The sequence below is a fragment of the Falco peregrinus genome, chromosome 13 (assembly GCF_023634155.1).
Source record: "Falco peregrinus isolate bFalPer1 chromosome 13, bFalPer1.pri, whole genome shotgun sequence".
Lineage (NCBI taxonomy): Eukaryota > Metazoa > Chordata > Aves > Falconiformes > Falconidae > Falco > Falco peregrinus.
This window is the reverse complement of record NC_073733.1, coordinates 15,849,324-15,865,044: the sequence shown is the minus strand read 5'-3', so window position 1 is coordinate 15,865,044 and position 15,721 is coordinate 15,849,324. Positions and strand designations below refer to the sequence as shown.

Here is a 15,721-nt window from a genome sequence, read left to right as displayed (position 1 = left end):
GAGTGTCACCAACAAAAACCAGGATGGGGATTTTCAAAAGGAATGAAGACCTCTATGGGAGCTGGGTCCTCCAAAAGGCCCTTGAGTTAAACTTCCCCCAGCTGGGGGTGCGAGAGCCCCCAGAGAAAATGGGGTGGTCATGGGCTGGGGGGCCACAGATCTGCTGCGTGACCCTTCCCAAAGCCTTTCCACTCCTTCCCAGGGTGGGAAACCAGGGACACGCCAGCAGGCAGAGTGCTTGGGACTGACCTGCCAGGCTCCCGCCAGCATTTGGACCCTTACTCCTGTCCTCCACAAGCCCAGCCTGAATTTTGAAAGCAAATCTCTCTGGATTTTGATCTGGAAGGGCAGCGATCACAGCCCAACGCCCAGCATGGGAATGAGCTCCCTACAAACAGCAAAGGGCAAGGTGCTCCTCAGGAAAATCCCAGTGAGAGGCTTAAAACACAGCCGTGAGAGCACGGTGCTAGTGTGCAGGCAGGGGATGCTCAGAAGCCTCCCCAGCTCTCTCCTGGGGCTCCTGGCCTGGCAATGGACCTGCTTGCTTTGGAAATGGAGCTGGATCTCCTGGGAGCACCTGCCCAGGAGCAGTCCATGGGGCAACCAGCAACTCAGAGAACCCTGTTTTCCTGCTGGCTTGTCGGATGTCAGCTACCAGAGATGCACAGCTTCACTGCTTGGGTTTTCTTTTCACCAGTTCTAGGAGCTAGCCTTTAGGAATTAATACATCTTCCAGGTAAAAAGCCAGGAGCTAGAACGTCTTTCCTTGGAGGAGGGCCAAAGCATCTAAAGACAACCACCAACACACCATTTCACAGACTCCTCGCATGTCTAAGGAATGCCTCCGGGGGCTATTGCCTTGAATTGTACAAAATAACTCTTGGACGATATAATTTAATACTACGTGTCATATGGCAGAGGTCCACGGGATGGCCAAGGAGCATGATACAAAAAATATTCAGCTGGAAATATCAGTTTTTCTACTGTATCAGCATAACAAAGACTTTTGCAAATGTCTGATGTTGGGACTGGTTTGTATTGCAAATGTCCCTGTATAATCTACAGCTCTATTAAATAACACATTATCCTATCATGACATTTTGCTTTGCCAGGAGAGCACAATATTTATATGTACGTGCCCACAATACTGCATTTCTGACACAATACAGTATTAATGACAAATTGCAAGTTTGGTAACGTCAGAAGAAGTTTTAAACCTATTGGCTTAAGGGAAGCAAGACAAGCTTGTTTAGACACAGAAAAATCGCAACAGCAAAGTCATCATAAGCTGTTTGCATAAATATTGATCTTCAAAATTGTTCACAGCATTGCACTCAGAAACTGCAGAGCTGCTATAATCGGTAATTTCTCAGTGCTATTTCAAATGCATGAGAGTTGCATTACTTTCAAGATGCAAGTGGCTCTTCACTCCCAGCTCAGCCCATCCACCGATGGCAGAAGACATCTCCGTAGCCAATGTTCTGGTGGTTATCCTACAGAGAGCCATGCCTCTGCTCCTTGCAGCAAGAGAAAAAAAAGTGTAGTGCTCCAGCCCTTTTCGGAGTGACCTTCATAGGCAACTCCCCTCCCACCCCTCCGAGCTCTGCTTTTTTGTATCCTGCCTCCAACCCTTCTCATGCTGCATCAAAAAACCTCCGCAGCAGTTTCGGGTCGTGTCTCATGCAGCAGCATCTTCCCCTCTGCCCTCCTCTCCTTTCTGTGCTTGCTGTATTTGATGCATCCATGGGGAAAGGTCACACTCCAGACCCCAAAGGGCTAGAAATATCCAGGGAAATGGGTCTGAGCTGCCCCCGGGCTCTGCACAGGCCCAGGTTGCAGCAGCAGCACTGAGGGTTTGCCTAGGACAGGCTGGAGCATCTCACTCTTCCCCAGCCTGAATTAAGTTGGAATAATTTACAGGCAATTTTCTATCAAGATGTCGGCTGCACTATCAACCCGCCCCCTCCACTGCACATAATCAAAATATTTTGATAACCGAAAAATGTCAGGCAATACAGCAAATTTTGCAGTAAATAAATAGAGCAAATAACTGCAAAGAAAAACAAGGAGGGGAGGAGTGGGGAGCTGGTGCCTCTGCAGAAGGCTTCCATCCCTGAACAACAAAAAGATCCTTTAAAATTAGTTTCAACAAAAATAGTTACTTTTGACAAAAATAACCCTCCTTTAGCGGGAAGAGGAGGCTGACGGTAGGGAATCTCACGCTGCTGATTCACACCTCCCTGCTTTGGCAGGCCAGTGCTCCCTCCCAGCGCGCGGCACAGCCCCCAGCACACCGGCGGGGCAGCCCGGCCGAGGCCAAGCCGCTCTTCGCAGCAGACAAGTAGCGATTAGATGGATCGCCTGGCAAACGAGCCCTCAGCGAGATACCAAACACATACCAAATATGTGTGACAAATTGCAATGACAAGGTTGCGCTGGCAGGCTGGATGGCGGGTAATGAAATCCCTGTCCAGACAGTGCTACGCTCCGGGCGCTCTTTGAGCCAAGGGAAGGCAGGGGATGGTGCCAAAAACCCATCGGCACGGCCACCACACCCGTTTTCCACATGGCAGCGAGTGGCCGAGGCTGCTACAAACACCGATGGTGCCCAGGAAGGCCAGGCTGGGACTGCCACACCATGTGCAGACCTGGGGGAACTGCAAAATGCCAGGGCCAGCGCACAAGGTCAGATGAAGGAGAGTCATACAGAAAGCGAGCACAGAACCGCCCCTCCGGTCTGGTCGCAAGGGACCGAAGCGCTGGAGGAAGGGTTAGTGCAGAAGCCAGAGCTCCAGATGGGCAGTTTACTGCACCGCGTGGGGTAATGCAAGAAATAAAAAGCACGGCTCCCCGCTCTGCACATCAGGAACCACGGGGTGCTGTGGCCACACACCCCCACACTTGCTCCTCGCCACCATCCGCGCTCCCCGTGCCCCGCACAGCCCCTGCAGACACAGGGACCCACCTTCCCATGCCAAACCCCCGTGTCGGGCTGCAGTTTGGGGCTGGCCAGACACTCGTCCAGAAGCAGCCGCAGTTTATTAGCGCAGTGGCTGTGGGAAGTTTCCAGGCTGGGCAGGATGCTCTGGCAGCGCCTGTGGGGGGGTTGTGGAGCAGGGTCCGCACAAGGCTCTCACTGCAACACGAAAGCAAGGGCAGCGCAGCAATGCAGCTCTCACACCCAGGGGCTACTTTTGAAGAGACATCTCTCTTCAGCCATTTGTCCCCTCTGATGTCCCCTGTCCCACAAATGGCACTCCTCACAGGGCACATAACCGCCCAGCTTTTTGCTTTATTCTCTTTCCCCTTGCAGATGGCGAAGGTGAGCCTGGCATTTGGGCTGGACAAAGAGAATTGGTGTCTTCAAAGAAAGTTTCTTACCTTTGCCACCAGCCTAGAGCACAGAAGGAGTAGCTGTGGCTCATCCCTGCTACAAGGGGCAGAAGCATTTCAGCAGGCCACATTTAATGTGTGTAGTGCGGGGATGTTTGTTTTTTAACCGGTTCCATAGCTGCCATCTCTGCAAGGCACCACATTTTGACTATTTGACAAGCCCCAACCTGGCCAGGTGTCTGCAAGCCGCAGGCGAGGGAAAGCCAGCGGGCCTTGGCACTGCTCACTACCTTCTCAGAGCAAAGCAGCGATGCACCGAGAGCCGGAGCAAAGCAGCGATGCACCGAGAGCCGGCGGGCTGTGGTGGAGCAGCACCCAGGCAGGGGCCCTGGCAGGTGTGTCCGTGGGAAGGCAGCACAGGGGGGAAAGCAGCAAACAGCTTCCCTGGGGTATTTTGGGCTTTCTGCTTTCAGCCCAAGCGATGTGGGGCGCGTCTCTGCTCGAGGAAGGTGGCCGTAAAGCATCCATCTGCAAAAATACCCCAGCAAACACAATCCCTCGCCCTCCCCCACGGTTTCTGCAAGCAGCATTCATTCCTTGCTCTCGCTGTAGATCCGGCATGCCGAGTCCTTTCTCCCCAAGAGTATTCTCCCTTTACAAAGCAAGATCATAAAGCAGTGACATAATCCAAGCTTGGCAAACACTTCTGCTGATGTTAAGCCAGTGCCTTTCGTGGTTCTCACTGCAGCTTTTGAGTCCACGATATAGATGGCGCAACCGCCTGATTAAATGTGCAGGAGCCTCCCAAGATACCATTTCATTTGAAACGCTGACATTTATATTTGACATTCCAATAAGTGTGGGGCTTTTTTTTTTTTTTTTTTTTAATTAGTTCTCGCAAGGGTGCGGGTCAGACACAGCTACACAATGAAGTTCTCCATCGAATAGGTATGATTCAAACAGATGACTCCTGGCCAGACTTCCTAACCCATCTACCTTGCAGTGAAGCCTCGAAGCCAAATTAATTAGAGGCCACCCACAAGCAGATGTGAGAGGTGTAGGTGAATCTCTTTGCCCATTCATTTCCCACCACATCTGCTGAGATCTCGATGTACACGTTCAGGGTGAGTGGGAGGGCTCTGGTGCTAAATAAATGACCCGATTCCTTTTGTCTTGGCACCAAAATGCAGCCAGCCAGTGAGGCCGAGTAGTAAACAATAGTAGTAACGCAGAAAAAAAAAAACCAAAACCAAAAAAGAACAGAAAAGAAAAGAAAAAAAAAAAGCATATAAGATGCCTCAATGAAGAGGTGTGATTGTTGGCAAAACGTGTCCTGTTTGAGTTTATGGGATGTACAGGGCCTTTTTATTAGGGATACTTTTTGCTATTAGTGTAATAAAAAAGGACCAATTGTTTCTGCCATCTGAGAAAACTCTTGGAACAGGCAGAAATCCAGGAATAATTAAGAAAATAATAGTGCACACCCAACAAGAAAAACATTATTTGTTTAAAGATGAAGTCCCTCCAGAATACTTGGTAGTGATTGCGTTTCTTTCAAAAGGGGGGGGGAAAACCCTGCTAAATGAAAAGCAGCAGCCATCAGCTAGTTTCTAAGATCTCGAGTGGAAAAAGCGCAGGGCTGTAATACCCTTCAGTGGTAAGACTTTTTCCGTTTTACCGCTCTTATCAGCCTTCGCAAGTTGCAAAATAATAGTGTTTTGCCCTTACATGTTTCCATCAAAGGATCAGAAGCGCTTCACAAAGCAGAATTAATTGAGCTTCACTTCTCACCTGTAAGAACAGAGCAATTATTTAGCAACAGGGTTTGGGAGTTTTTTGCCGTTTGGGGTGGGGGTAGAAGTAAAAATTGCAACAGGAAGGTTGCAAACCCACTGAGACAACAGGAGACTTCTTGGCTTTGTCCATTCCTGATGATGGATGAGATAAGCCTTGAAGTTTGTGACCTTCAGATCCACGTTCTCCCTTTGGAAGGGACCGCTTTGCCCCAGCATCGCTCCTCCTCAGGCCTCAGCTTGCCAGGCTCCCACTGGCACGCAGCACCAGCCTCCCAAACTCTCCAGATTAAAACATTTTCAGAAAACCCGTGTCTCCAAACCACCCGCCTTCCCTGCCAGTGCGCCGTGGTGCCATCCCGCACCCAGATGGGCAGCGTGGGTGATGAATCCTGTTCCTGTCACTCCCGGGTGGCTCGGGGACAGGTTGTAAAGCTGTGCCAGTCATGCACGGGAGCATGGCGGGGAATGGGGAACGGGGAGTGGGGAACGGGGAGCTGGGAACGTCTCCGGAGCCGGTGGGTCGGGGAGGGGAAGGCTGCGAATGGCTGCTGGTGGAGAACCCCAGCATCACGGTAGTGGAGGGGGGGAAAGCCCCAGTTATAAACCTCGCCCCGATGCCCCGTGCCGTGCACGGACGGAGCCACACGTCGAACAGTGAGAAATAACTTTTGCTCAAGCAGCGCTGGAAAAGCCTCATCCCTCCTCCGGCTGGTTTGCAAGAGGCTGGGAACGGCGGCGGGACGAGGCCGCGGGGGCACAGCCCGTCTGCGGGCAGGACCGGGCCCCCCACCCGTCCCGTGCGGCTCGGCTGGTTTATATACATTTACCCCCACCCGCAGAGAGGGCTCCCCGCGGGCAGCCCCCCGCCGGCCCGCTGCGCGGCACCGGAGCCCGGGGCAGGTGAACCCAGCTCGGTGCGACCCGCCGGGCTGCCCCCCGCCGTCCAGCCCGCACACCCACGCGGGAACGCGCCCACGGGAGTTGGGCGGGGGGCGGGGGGGGGGCGCCCTTGCCGCTCCATCCCACCCAGGCCGGTCCCGGGACGTGCCCGCCCGGCTCCCGGCGGGAGCATCGCCCCGGCCCGCCCGGCTGCGCCCGCCCCGCCCGGCCCGGCCCGGCCCGCCCCGTCGGGCGGCGCTGCCCCGCCCCCGCTCCCAGCAGCCCTTGCAGCCGCCTACAATGAAATTTGCGAAGTTTTTTCGGTTTCGGCGCCATTTTCGAGTGGACTCGGAGGTGAGGAGGGAGGGCGGGCAGGGCGGCGGGGCCGGGGCGCCGCGGGGGGCCGACCGCCGCCCCCCCTTCCCTCTGCCCCCCGCGGGCGGGACGGCGCGGCTCGGCTCGGCACGGCGGGGGGGGGGGGCGGCTGGACCGGGCGCGCTGCGCTGCCCGGGGGGGGGGGGGTGGCGGCACGGCGCGGCCCCCTCCCGCTGCCCACCCCCCCGCTCCGCCGTGGGCGGGGCCGCGCCGCTCCCGTTGCGGAGGAGGGGGGGGAGGCGGGACACGGGCCCGGGAGAAACTTGTGGCGGGGGAAGGGAAAAAACTCCGAAAAAACTTTCCCGGCGCGGGGGGGGAGCGGCGGCACCGCCAGCGCCCCCCGCCCGCCCGGCCGGCGCCGCACAAAGGCGGCCCCGGGCGGGGGTCGCGGCCCCGGGGGGGCGGCCCCGGGGGGCGGCCCGTGACGCAGCGGGCAGTGACAGCGGGGGCGGCCGGGCCGGGGGCGGGGGGGCGGGGCGGGGGCCCCCGCCGGACCGTTAGGGCGGGAGCGGCGCCTTTCCCCGCGCAGCGGCGGGGGCCGGTTCCCACGTGGGTGCGGGGCGCCCCGCCGAGCTGCTCCCCCGCCCCCCCTTCCCCGGGCGCCTTTCCCTCGCGGGGATTTTATTATTAATAATTTTAATATTTTTTTTTCCTGGCGTGGCGGGGCGCCGCGGCCGCCCCCCGCAGGTGTGGCTGGGCCTTGGCGGGGGGGGGTGTGTGGGGTGGGATTTGCCCGGTTTTATTTTTTTTTAAAGAAACCCCGGGGGCTGCGCCCCCGCTGCGCTGCCGTCGGGCCTGCGCCCCTCCCCAGCTCCCGCCGCCAGAGCGGGCGCACGGGGGAAAGTAGTTTAATACCTTTAAAAAAAATAAAACACTCGTATAACCAAAAAATACTTCGATGAAATAATTAAAATGATTAAAAAAAAAAAATTGGCACCCAGCTTTTGCTATTTTTTTTTTTTTTTCCCCTTGCTGGTTACTCCTTTGTACAGGAAATTTGAATATCCTGGCAAAGGCAGGCTTCCAAGCTGCGCTCCGGCAGCCGCAGGGACGGGGGCAACGCACGCCGCCGGTTTTTTTTTCCTTTTTAATTGATCCCAAAGACGATATTATTCCCACATGCGCATCAGGTACAGCAAGACTTTTTTTTTTTTTTTTTTACATTTAGAGAGCGAGTTTGCCCAAGGTTAAAACATCAGTTGCTACCCCCCGCACCCCTCAACAACAAAAAAAAATATTGTGCTTGTGTGTTGTATGGTGTGGACGTGTGTAGGTGAGGGACCTTCTGCCAAGTTTCATCATCTTCTGCTCTGGAGGAGCCCAAAGAAAGTCTCGTTGCTCACCAGCAACTGCAAAAGTCTGTATTTAGTTAATCCACTTTGGTGGGAAATACAGTAAAACTGAACTGCTAATGCAATAAATATTTATGAAATATAAGAGGGAAGCTTTAACGCTTCAGGCGAACTGACCCAAATATTAAAAAAAAACAAAACAAAACTAAAAATGCTTCTTATGTTCTGAATTATTGTTCATCTGACAAAAAAAAATTAATTTTTTTCTGTTCTTAACAAATAAACTTTGTAGGAATCAGGCTTCCAGATCTGTCCCTTGTTTAAAACTGGATGAGATGACAATGCAAAAAAATGGAAGTAACAAGAAGCATCATACTTTTCTTCTCAGCAGTGTTGAGAAAAAACTGTGGATCCTGGAATTTTACTGTGGATTTTACTGGTTTTCTGGAGTACTGTAAGTTGGAAGTTTTATCCCGCAGGCCTTTGCGAGCGCCAGTAGCTCTCCCTTGTGTTAACAGCCTCGCCTAGAGAGATACAGTTGATCCTGCTGGAAACAGGATCGGGGTCGAGTTTCACATCAAGTGAAGTTAACGAATTAATTTTTTGCATTATTTGAATTTGCCCTTTGTGGCTGCAGTTTGGTTTCGGGTGTTCTGCCCCACCTCGGTGCGCGTCCACATCGTGTGGTTTTCATGCGCGAAAGGTACGCTGGGCTAAAATTAAAACGCAGCTCGAATACACTGTTATTTATATGGAATACGTGTTGCATCTCTGACCTTTTTCTGGATAAATTAGTGAGAAAAAATTATTTTTAGTAAAGAGGATGAGAAGCTGTCTGCTGTCGTATGACTTTGACCTGTGTGAGCAGGGAGAAAAATAATATTTTGTGCCACCCGGGAGGAAGCCTTAGCGGGCTGAGACGGGTGTCAGGGCGATGTCTGCGTGCTGCGTGACGCCGAGGGGATGCACTGTAGATGCCCGTGCAAATGAAAGTAACTTGCCTGCGTGCAGTTCCCACGTCGGACCGTTCGTGCTCGTTCAGTCATTTCTCTTTACGCAGCCCTCGCTCGCCTTCATCAGCCCTGCGAGGCCAGTCGTATCGGAAATGTAATAGCTGGAACCATTTGGTGGCTGTCGATCAAGCATCGGGTCTGATTCCAGCTATTAGCCACATCTGTAAATATTAATACGTGACTTCTGTTGAAATTTCATTGTTCAAAGGGAGGCAGGAATGAAGATGGTGTGATTTTTCAGACTGGGGCAGATACAAAGTGTTTCAGTGCTGCTACTCACGCCCTTATTTTTTGTTTTGGTACTGTAACTGTGTCTCACTAATTAATGCCTGGGACATCTGTAACAAGATGATTTATTTTACTCTTTTTGTAAAATAGTAAATGCTGCTTTTTTTTTTTTTTCCCTCCCCCCCTTTTTTTTTTTAATTCTTCTTTCAAATGAGAACAATGACTTCAGGATTTGTGCGTGTCTCCTGAAAAACTGTTCGATAGCAGAGTTGATGGGGTTTTTTTCCCTTGTGCTTTATATAGAGAGGAAATGCTTAATATTTACTTGATTTTGAGCTTACCTAGCCCAGAAGTGTGCGAGTCGGTGAATTCTCTGTATGCAAATCTGGCCTGTCACGGGCTCCTGTATTTATTTCCTTTCCTTTCCCATGGCGCTCTTTCTCACTTTTTTTTTTTCTCCTTTTTTTTTTTTCTTTTTCTTTTTTTTTTCTAGTTACACTGTCAGTGAGGAGGAGGGACTAGGTTGTGTTTTAAGGGAACCCTGTATTTCAGCGTTAATTTGGCTTGGTTTTGTGCGTGTGTTGGGGCTTGGGGCAGGGGCTGGGTGGGTGTTTTTTACTTAATTGCCCAGTATACTTTGGCAAGCAGAAGTTGCATTGTTTTGTGAACTCCACTAATGGATTTTTCTGTGTTCAAATTCCCCAGTTATTTGGGGGATTTAATTAAACCTCCGTAGGTGGCTGGCTGACGTAGATGACAGGTAGAAGTCTCGATTTCTAGAAACAGCTGGTGTACGCGCCGCGGGCGTGGAGCCTGTGCAGCAGAAGAGCTGTTGTGATGCTTTGGCCTCGAGGTGCAGCTTTTGGGGTGGTTCTCTTGACATCTGGGGCTACCAGCACAGCAGGTCACTCCTGGCTGTGGTGGCGTGCTGCTCCAAGGTTGGGGTGCTTCTGGGGTGCTGCCTCCTCCCATTAGCCCCTCTGCATCTTACCTGCGCATCCTAGGCATGGCTTGTCACCTAAATCACCATAAATAAGGTGTTTCTTTTGCTTCTGGTCCTAGGCATGGTTTGTCACCAGAATCAGTGTAAACAAGGTGTTTCCTTTAGGACCAGTAACTGATTCTGGCTGCTGCTGGTTTAACCCCTTCGGGGAGAGGAGGTGGGCTTGCTGCTGGCTTTCCCACTCAGCCCTGGAGCTGCCACTAGTTTCGCCCGGCAGGAGCCGTGCCATCCTGCCTTGCTGTGCAGCACCTGGGTGACCAGTTGGGGTTACCAGTGTGCCCTGGGTGCTGCCACCGAGCCGCACTCCTGGCAGCAGCGGTGCCGGTAGCCCTGGCTGCGGGAATGGGGAGAACAGGGAGAGAAGGGGTGCAGTCCCTCTTTCAGTGCCCCTTTGTAGTCAGCCCTATCTGGAGGTGAAAAGTTGATTTTTTTTTTTTTTTTTTTTTATTCCCCCCCCCTAATTTTAAGAATATTTGCACCCACTTGAGCCTTTGTGGTCTGGGCATGCCTGGGGAGGGGGACCGCTCTGAGGCTGCCCAACAGGCCAGCCCCCCTGCGAGTGCTTCGTCAACTCTTCTGTGTGTTGCTTTCCAGCTCCCGTTGAAGCAGCGACTGTCTGGTGTCCGGGGAGAGCCGGCGCAGGAGCCGATGCGCCTGCGGTCAGAGGTGAGTCAGGAAGGTAAGCTGGCGTGTCCCACCTGCTCCGAAATACCTGCCGCGCCTACGTCCCCCTGGGGAGGTGCAGCTTCCTCCTAAATGCATCTCCCTTCTTGGGCACCACAAGGCAACACCTCGGAGAGGTCAGGAGAAACTCAGATTGGCCCGTTCGGCTGGCAGCTCTCTGGTGTAACGCTGAGAATCCAAAGCACAAACTTAAGTTTGAAAGAAGCTGAAGTGCGAGATGGGGGTGATTCAAACACAGAGCTTTCTATTGCTTGAAATAATTATGGTGTCATGTCATAAACACGCATATTTTCTCAGATACGTATTTCAGTGCCTATCCCAAATTTCCACTTGCCCAGTACTTGGTGTGAATGTTGATTTTTTTTTTTTTATTTTAATTTTTTTTTTTTTTTTCTCTCTCCATGTGCTGGAGAATAGACTGGTGGAGGTGATCTGAGCCCTCGCTTTGCAAAGTCCTCCTTGCTAAAAAGAGCTCTTGTCCCCCTTGTTGAACTAGGCTAAAGGCTGGTTTATATATACATGTATAAAAACATTAATTAAAACATGAACCTCAAACACAATCAAAATGGATTCTAGAGCCAAGCTTGTTTGCTGTTACTTTTTTTTTTTTTTTTTGAGTCACTTGAAGAGATGAAAGAAATAAGACTACGCAGGTACAGTCAAGTAAAAGATTGTTACAGAAATAATTAATGGTAAAATTATGTGTGGGGTTGTTTTGTTTTAGCTTGTACAGGTTTAACTTCCTCTGGGTGCTTGTTGGCTTTGCAGTAAGTAGCAGTTGCTCGTTAGAGAGTTGGAGCTGGTGCTGTTGGTATTGAGGACACTGAAGTGGTGAAAAAAATCTGCTTTTTTTGTTGGCAAATATTTGATTTAAAATCTGCAGTAATCTGGCATGGGTCATGAGAGCTTTTGAAATTCCTATTTTTAAGTTTGCTAAACAGGCAGGGACTAGGAGGAGGAGAAACTGGAACTTGGCGAGGTGGCGTGTTTAGCGCGAGGGGACGGCACAAGCATTTGAACTAATGGCATCATTTCTGACATTGTTCAGGTTTTTTTGTGATGCTGCTTTTTAAGAAAATGAATTGAAGGAAGTTGTCACATAACTGGGGGGGGGGAGGGGAGGGGGGCGGCGGGGGGAGTTGAAAGGAAACACAAAAAATGTCAGGCTATCTGCACGGCTCCTGCACAGCCCTCGCAGGCTGGCTTGTAAGTGCCTTCAGCAGTTGCATGCTTCAAAGCTCCTGCCTCCTTTCTGCCCTGCACTTGTTTTCTTCTCTGGTACAGGCAGGGGAGGCAATGGAGTGCCAGGGCATCTTTAATTTCTGGTCACATAAGGTTTGTCCATCCAAATAACTGAGCACATCATCTAGCCTTTCAAAAAATCAACGTTTTTCTTTTTTTAGATTTCTCAAAAGTCAAAATGAGCTGAATAAAAACATTTTAAGGAAGACTTAACAGGTTTGAACTATTGGAATTGGGATTTATTTATCTGAAATATTAACATTGCAACTCCTGGAAAGTCCTTGATGTTCAGCAGCCCCTAAGAGGAAAGTACAAGGTAATGTTTCCCCGCAGACTGTTTGGAAGGGTCAGGAAGGTCTGCGGGCTCCTTACAGTAGCAAAAGCAGCAGATCTGCTAGATTTGCAGTTCTGCAAGTGTAGATTTGCCAGGACCCAAATACGAAGTATGTTTTGGGGGTGGGGGAAACAGTTAATTTCTGATTTTGTTTCTGAAACTGGTTTGTTTGCACTGTGTAACTGCTTGTTCTCTTATAGTTACAGACTTTGTGATAGCACCCGTGAAGAAAAAAAAAAACCAAACAAAAAAGTCCCATGGTGGTGGTAATGCATGCACGTTAAATGTCTTCATTGTAGAGTGTTCTTCAGTACCTTATATCATGGTTTAAAAAAAAAAAAAATAATTCAAAATACCATTTGGAATGTCAACATTCAGTGGGCTTTGAGGAGATGTAGCAGCACATCATGGTTTGTAGGGACAAGGAGATACAGACCATTCTGGGCTGCCTCATTACCTCAAGGATAAGACAAGAAGGTGAGCTTCTGGTTATCATAGATGTGGAAGCTAACGCATTCCCATGTGTCCCTTTAGTTCAGGTGAACAGGTACGTGTAGATAAGTTCTGCCGGTGCTCGTATCTGCGCACACCCTTTGCAGCTGCTACAGATGCATTCCCTATGGGTCTGTGTGCATGTCTCGGCGGGGCTGGCCCTGCAGGCAGGGAGGACTTGCGGCTCCTTTTTGTTCTCCAGCATGGGCATGGCCGATGCTGGCTCGAGCACTGTGCCTTCAACTGGTGCCTTACCCCTCACCTCTTGCTCCTCGGTCCTTGCCCCGGCAAAGGATCGGCCAAGGTACTCTGTCGCCCTGTGTTTGGGGGTGGGGAGAAAGGAGGGGGGCTGGAAGCCGTGGCGAGGCACTAGGATGGAGAGCTGTCAGCAGTGCTCTAGCAGCACGTAAATACTGGAGTTTGGGATTGCCTGTTGCTCTCCAGTATTGCATTGCTGCTTTAGTGAGGCTGGAAATCGGTCCCTGCCGCAGGAGCCGGGGCCCTGGCTCTCAGGGTGCGTCCCCAGCACCCCCTACGGTGCCTTCCACGCTGCTGCTGGGGGGCTCTCGTCTCCCACACTAATAAACCACTGCGGAGGCAGCAACGAACGAGGGCTTGGTGTTGTTAATGGGGGGGGGGGGGCTGCACAGGGGTGGAGTGGGCAGAGGGTACTGCTGTGGCTGGGAGACTGGGATGGTGCTGAGCCCTTCCCAGCATCTGTGGGGAAGGGGGGGTACATGGTGGTGGGCAGCAAAGGATGATGCTGCTTCCAGCAGCTGGGGAGGGGTTGGTTCAGCAGCATGGGAGCTTCCCAGGGGCGTGGGAAGGAGGGGCCCTGGGCCTGTGTCTGGGGTGCTCCTAGGGAAGCCCTGCCCTGGGATGGATCACTTTTCCCCAGACCCAAGCAGCTCCCCATTGGGGCACCCAGGTAAGGCTCAGCCAGGGTGGGGGGCTGCCCATGGCCAGCACCCACACGGCACTTGCGTCATGGTGCAAAGAGTGTGGGGTGGGGTGGCTGGAGCATCGCAGGGTTTGCCTACAAAGTGGTGCAGCGGTGAGCTCCTCTGGAGCAAGCCCAGCCCCAAGGTGAATGGGTTTTTCCTTCGGCAGCCCTTGGCATCACGCCTCTTGCAGCTTCCCAGCTCTGGCAGGAGCAAGGAATGGACACAGGGACCACTCGGGCCTCGGGGGTGCTCCTGAGAAGGGTGGGGATGGTGGGTTCCTGGTGGAGCATCCATCCTCTGTGGTGGGAGTCAGGTTGCCTCTCCTGCCAGTGATGGTGTGTCACGAACAGCCCCAGTCCTGTGGTCTGTTGAGCGCTGGTGGCTGTGAATCCCATAACATTTGGGGGTTTTCAACTATTTCTAGGAATTAATAAATCGCAGTCGATAGCTGTGGGACAGGGGAGGTGGGGGAGCATCCTCTTGCTGATGTACAGCCTACATCGTTGCTCCTGGTCCACACAGTGGCACTGGCAGGTGGGCACCAGGGACACCCCCACGGCACCTGAGCCTTTCTGGCACGGGAGGTGCAGGAGGCACGTGTGTGGGTAGGAGCAGCTTTTAAAAGCCTCTGCCCACCAACGGGTGGAAGTCACGATATTCAGATGCACGGCAAACCCGTTTCAAATCGGACATTGGTGTTCTTTCGCTTGCATCTGTAAAACAGTTCGTTCCCGCTTTCTGCAAGGCAAGCCCTTAATCACCATATAAAATACTGCTTTCCCGCAGGAAAACGCCGATAGCTTGGTTTGCAGGGAAATTGGTCAGTATAGTGATTAATTCTGTAATTCTGTACTTTTATTTTCACATCAAGGGGGGTGTGTGTGAGAAAGTTTTCTGTTGTCAGCATTTCTAGGTGGAGTGTTAGAGTTAAAAATCAGGTTTATTCCTTTTCAGACTTTTCTGTTGTGATTACTTTGATTTTACTCAGCTAGAAAAAAGAGATTTCCACCTCATTCAAAACGGGAGAGTCTGGCTAAAACTGCTTTCAGGCTACAGTCCCCTGCCAGGATCAAAACAACTTGACATTAACAGGAGAGTAAAAGCACCGCAGAGTTTCCAGAGCAGCGGGCAAGAATAAAATTGAGGCTAAATCAAGCTAATAGGAAAAACGATCCCAGGGGAGCCAGGAAAGTGTCCCCGTGGAAGCGGCTGTGCTGTGGGCAAGCGGCACCAGCCGTGGGAGTGGTCCCTGCGCGGCTGGGGGTGAGGGATGCGGGGAGCTGGGAGGGGGATGCGGGGAGCTGGGCAGGGGGCTGTGGGGAGCCGGGGGTGAGGGGGGCGGGGAGCTGGGAGGGGGCTGTGGGGAGCCGGGGGTGAGGGATGCAGGGAGCTGGGCGGGGGGATGTGGGGAGCCGGGGGTGAAGGATGCGGGGAGCTGGGCGGGGGGATGTGGGGAGCGGGGGGTGAGGGATGCGGGGATGGAAGGCTGCGGGCACAGCGTGGGGCTGGGCACCTGCCCCGGCAGCACCGCGGTGCCCAACGGGCAGCCTCAGCTCCCCTCCACTGCTGCAGGTACCTTGTGAGCGCGCCTGCTCTGCTCCAGATATTTCAGGATATTGCCAGTTATTAATACAGAAAGCCCAGGGGGTAGGCATCCAGCTGCGCTTTTCTGTCTGAGAAGCTGGGGAAGCTCCTCTCATTTCTTTTTCTGTAAACGTAAAAGCTTGCCTTCGACGTGTTTGCAGGTTAGCTTCACTACTGCGTTTGAGCACAAACCAACTGAAAAAACCCCAACACGTGCCCTTGCGGAGCATCCCCGGTCCGACTGCGGTCACCCGGGGAGCCCTGGCGCGCCATGCATTGCTCTGTGCAGCACGTGCAGGGCAGCATGGGCAAGCTTTTCTGTTCGTGTAGGATAAAGCAAGATGTATTTTTGCTGTTTAAATGTGAAGCCTGCTGCATCAGGAATGTATGTGACCCACTGTGGAGGAAAAGTCTTTGAACCTCCCCAGTAGTTTTTGGTGTGATTTTTAAGAACGGGCTGGCAGGCGGCAGCTCCCGCTGGAAGGTAAATACGTGCAGCACGGCATCGCACCATTGCATGGC

General features: G+C 52.4%; 1 protein-coding gene and 1 long non-coding RNA gene across 6 annotated transcripts in view; one reads left to right on the top strand and one right to left on the bottom strand.

Annotated features, from left to right (window-relative positions):
- The window catches only part of LOC101912667 (P2R1A-PPP2R2A-interacting phosphatase regulator 1), a 180,471-nt gene that overhangs the window by 70,596 nt on the left and 94,154 nt on the right, over positions 1-15,721 (bottom strand). The window lies entirely within an intron of this gene.
- On the top strand, positions 6,283-13,279 carry LOC114010892 (uncharacterized). Of its 5 annotated transcripts, none has more exons than XR_008749648.1 (4): positions 6,288-6,362; positions 7,376-7,513; positions 7,968-8,129; positions 10,514-11,724. It is a non-coding gene; the product is annotated as an uncharacterized LOC114010892 (long non-coding RNA). The 5 variants fall into 5 exon arrangements; XR_008749650.1 differs by lacking the exon at positions 6,288-6,362 and adding an exon at positions 12,007-13,279 and having other exon boundaries at positions 6,658-7,513; positions 10,514-10,585; XR_008749649.1 differs by lacking the exon at positions 6,288-6,362 and adding an exon at positions 12,007-13,279 and having other exon boundaries at positions 6,658-7,513; positions 10,514-10,598.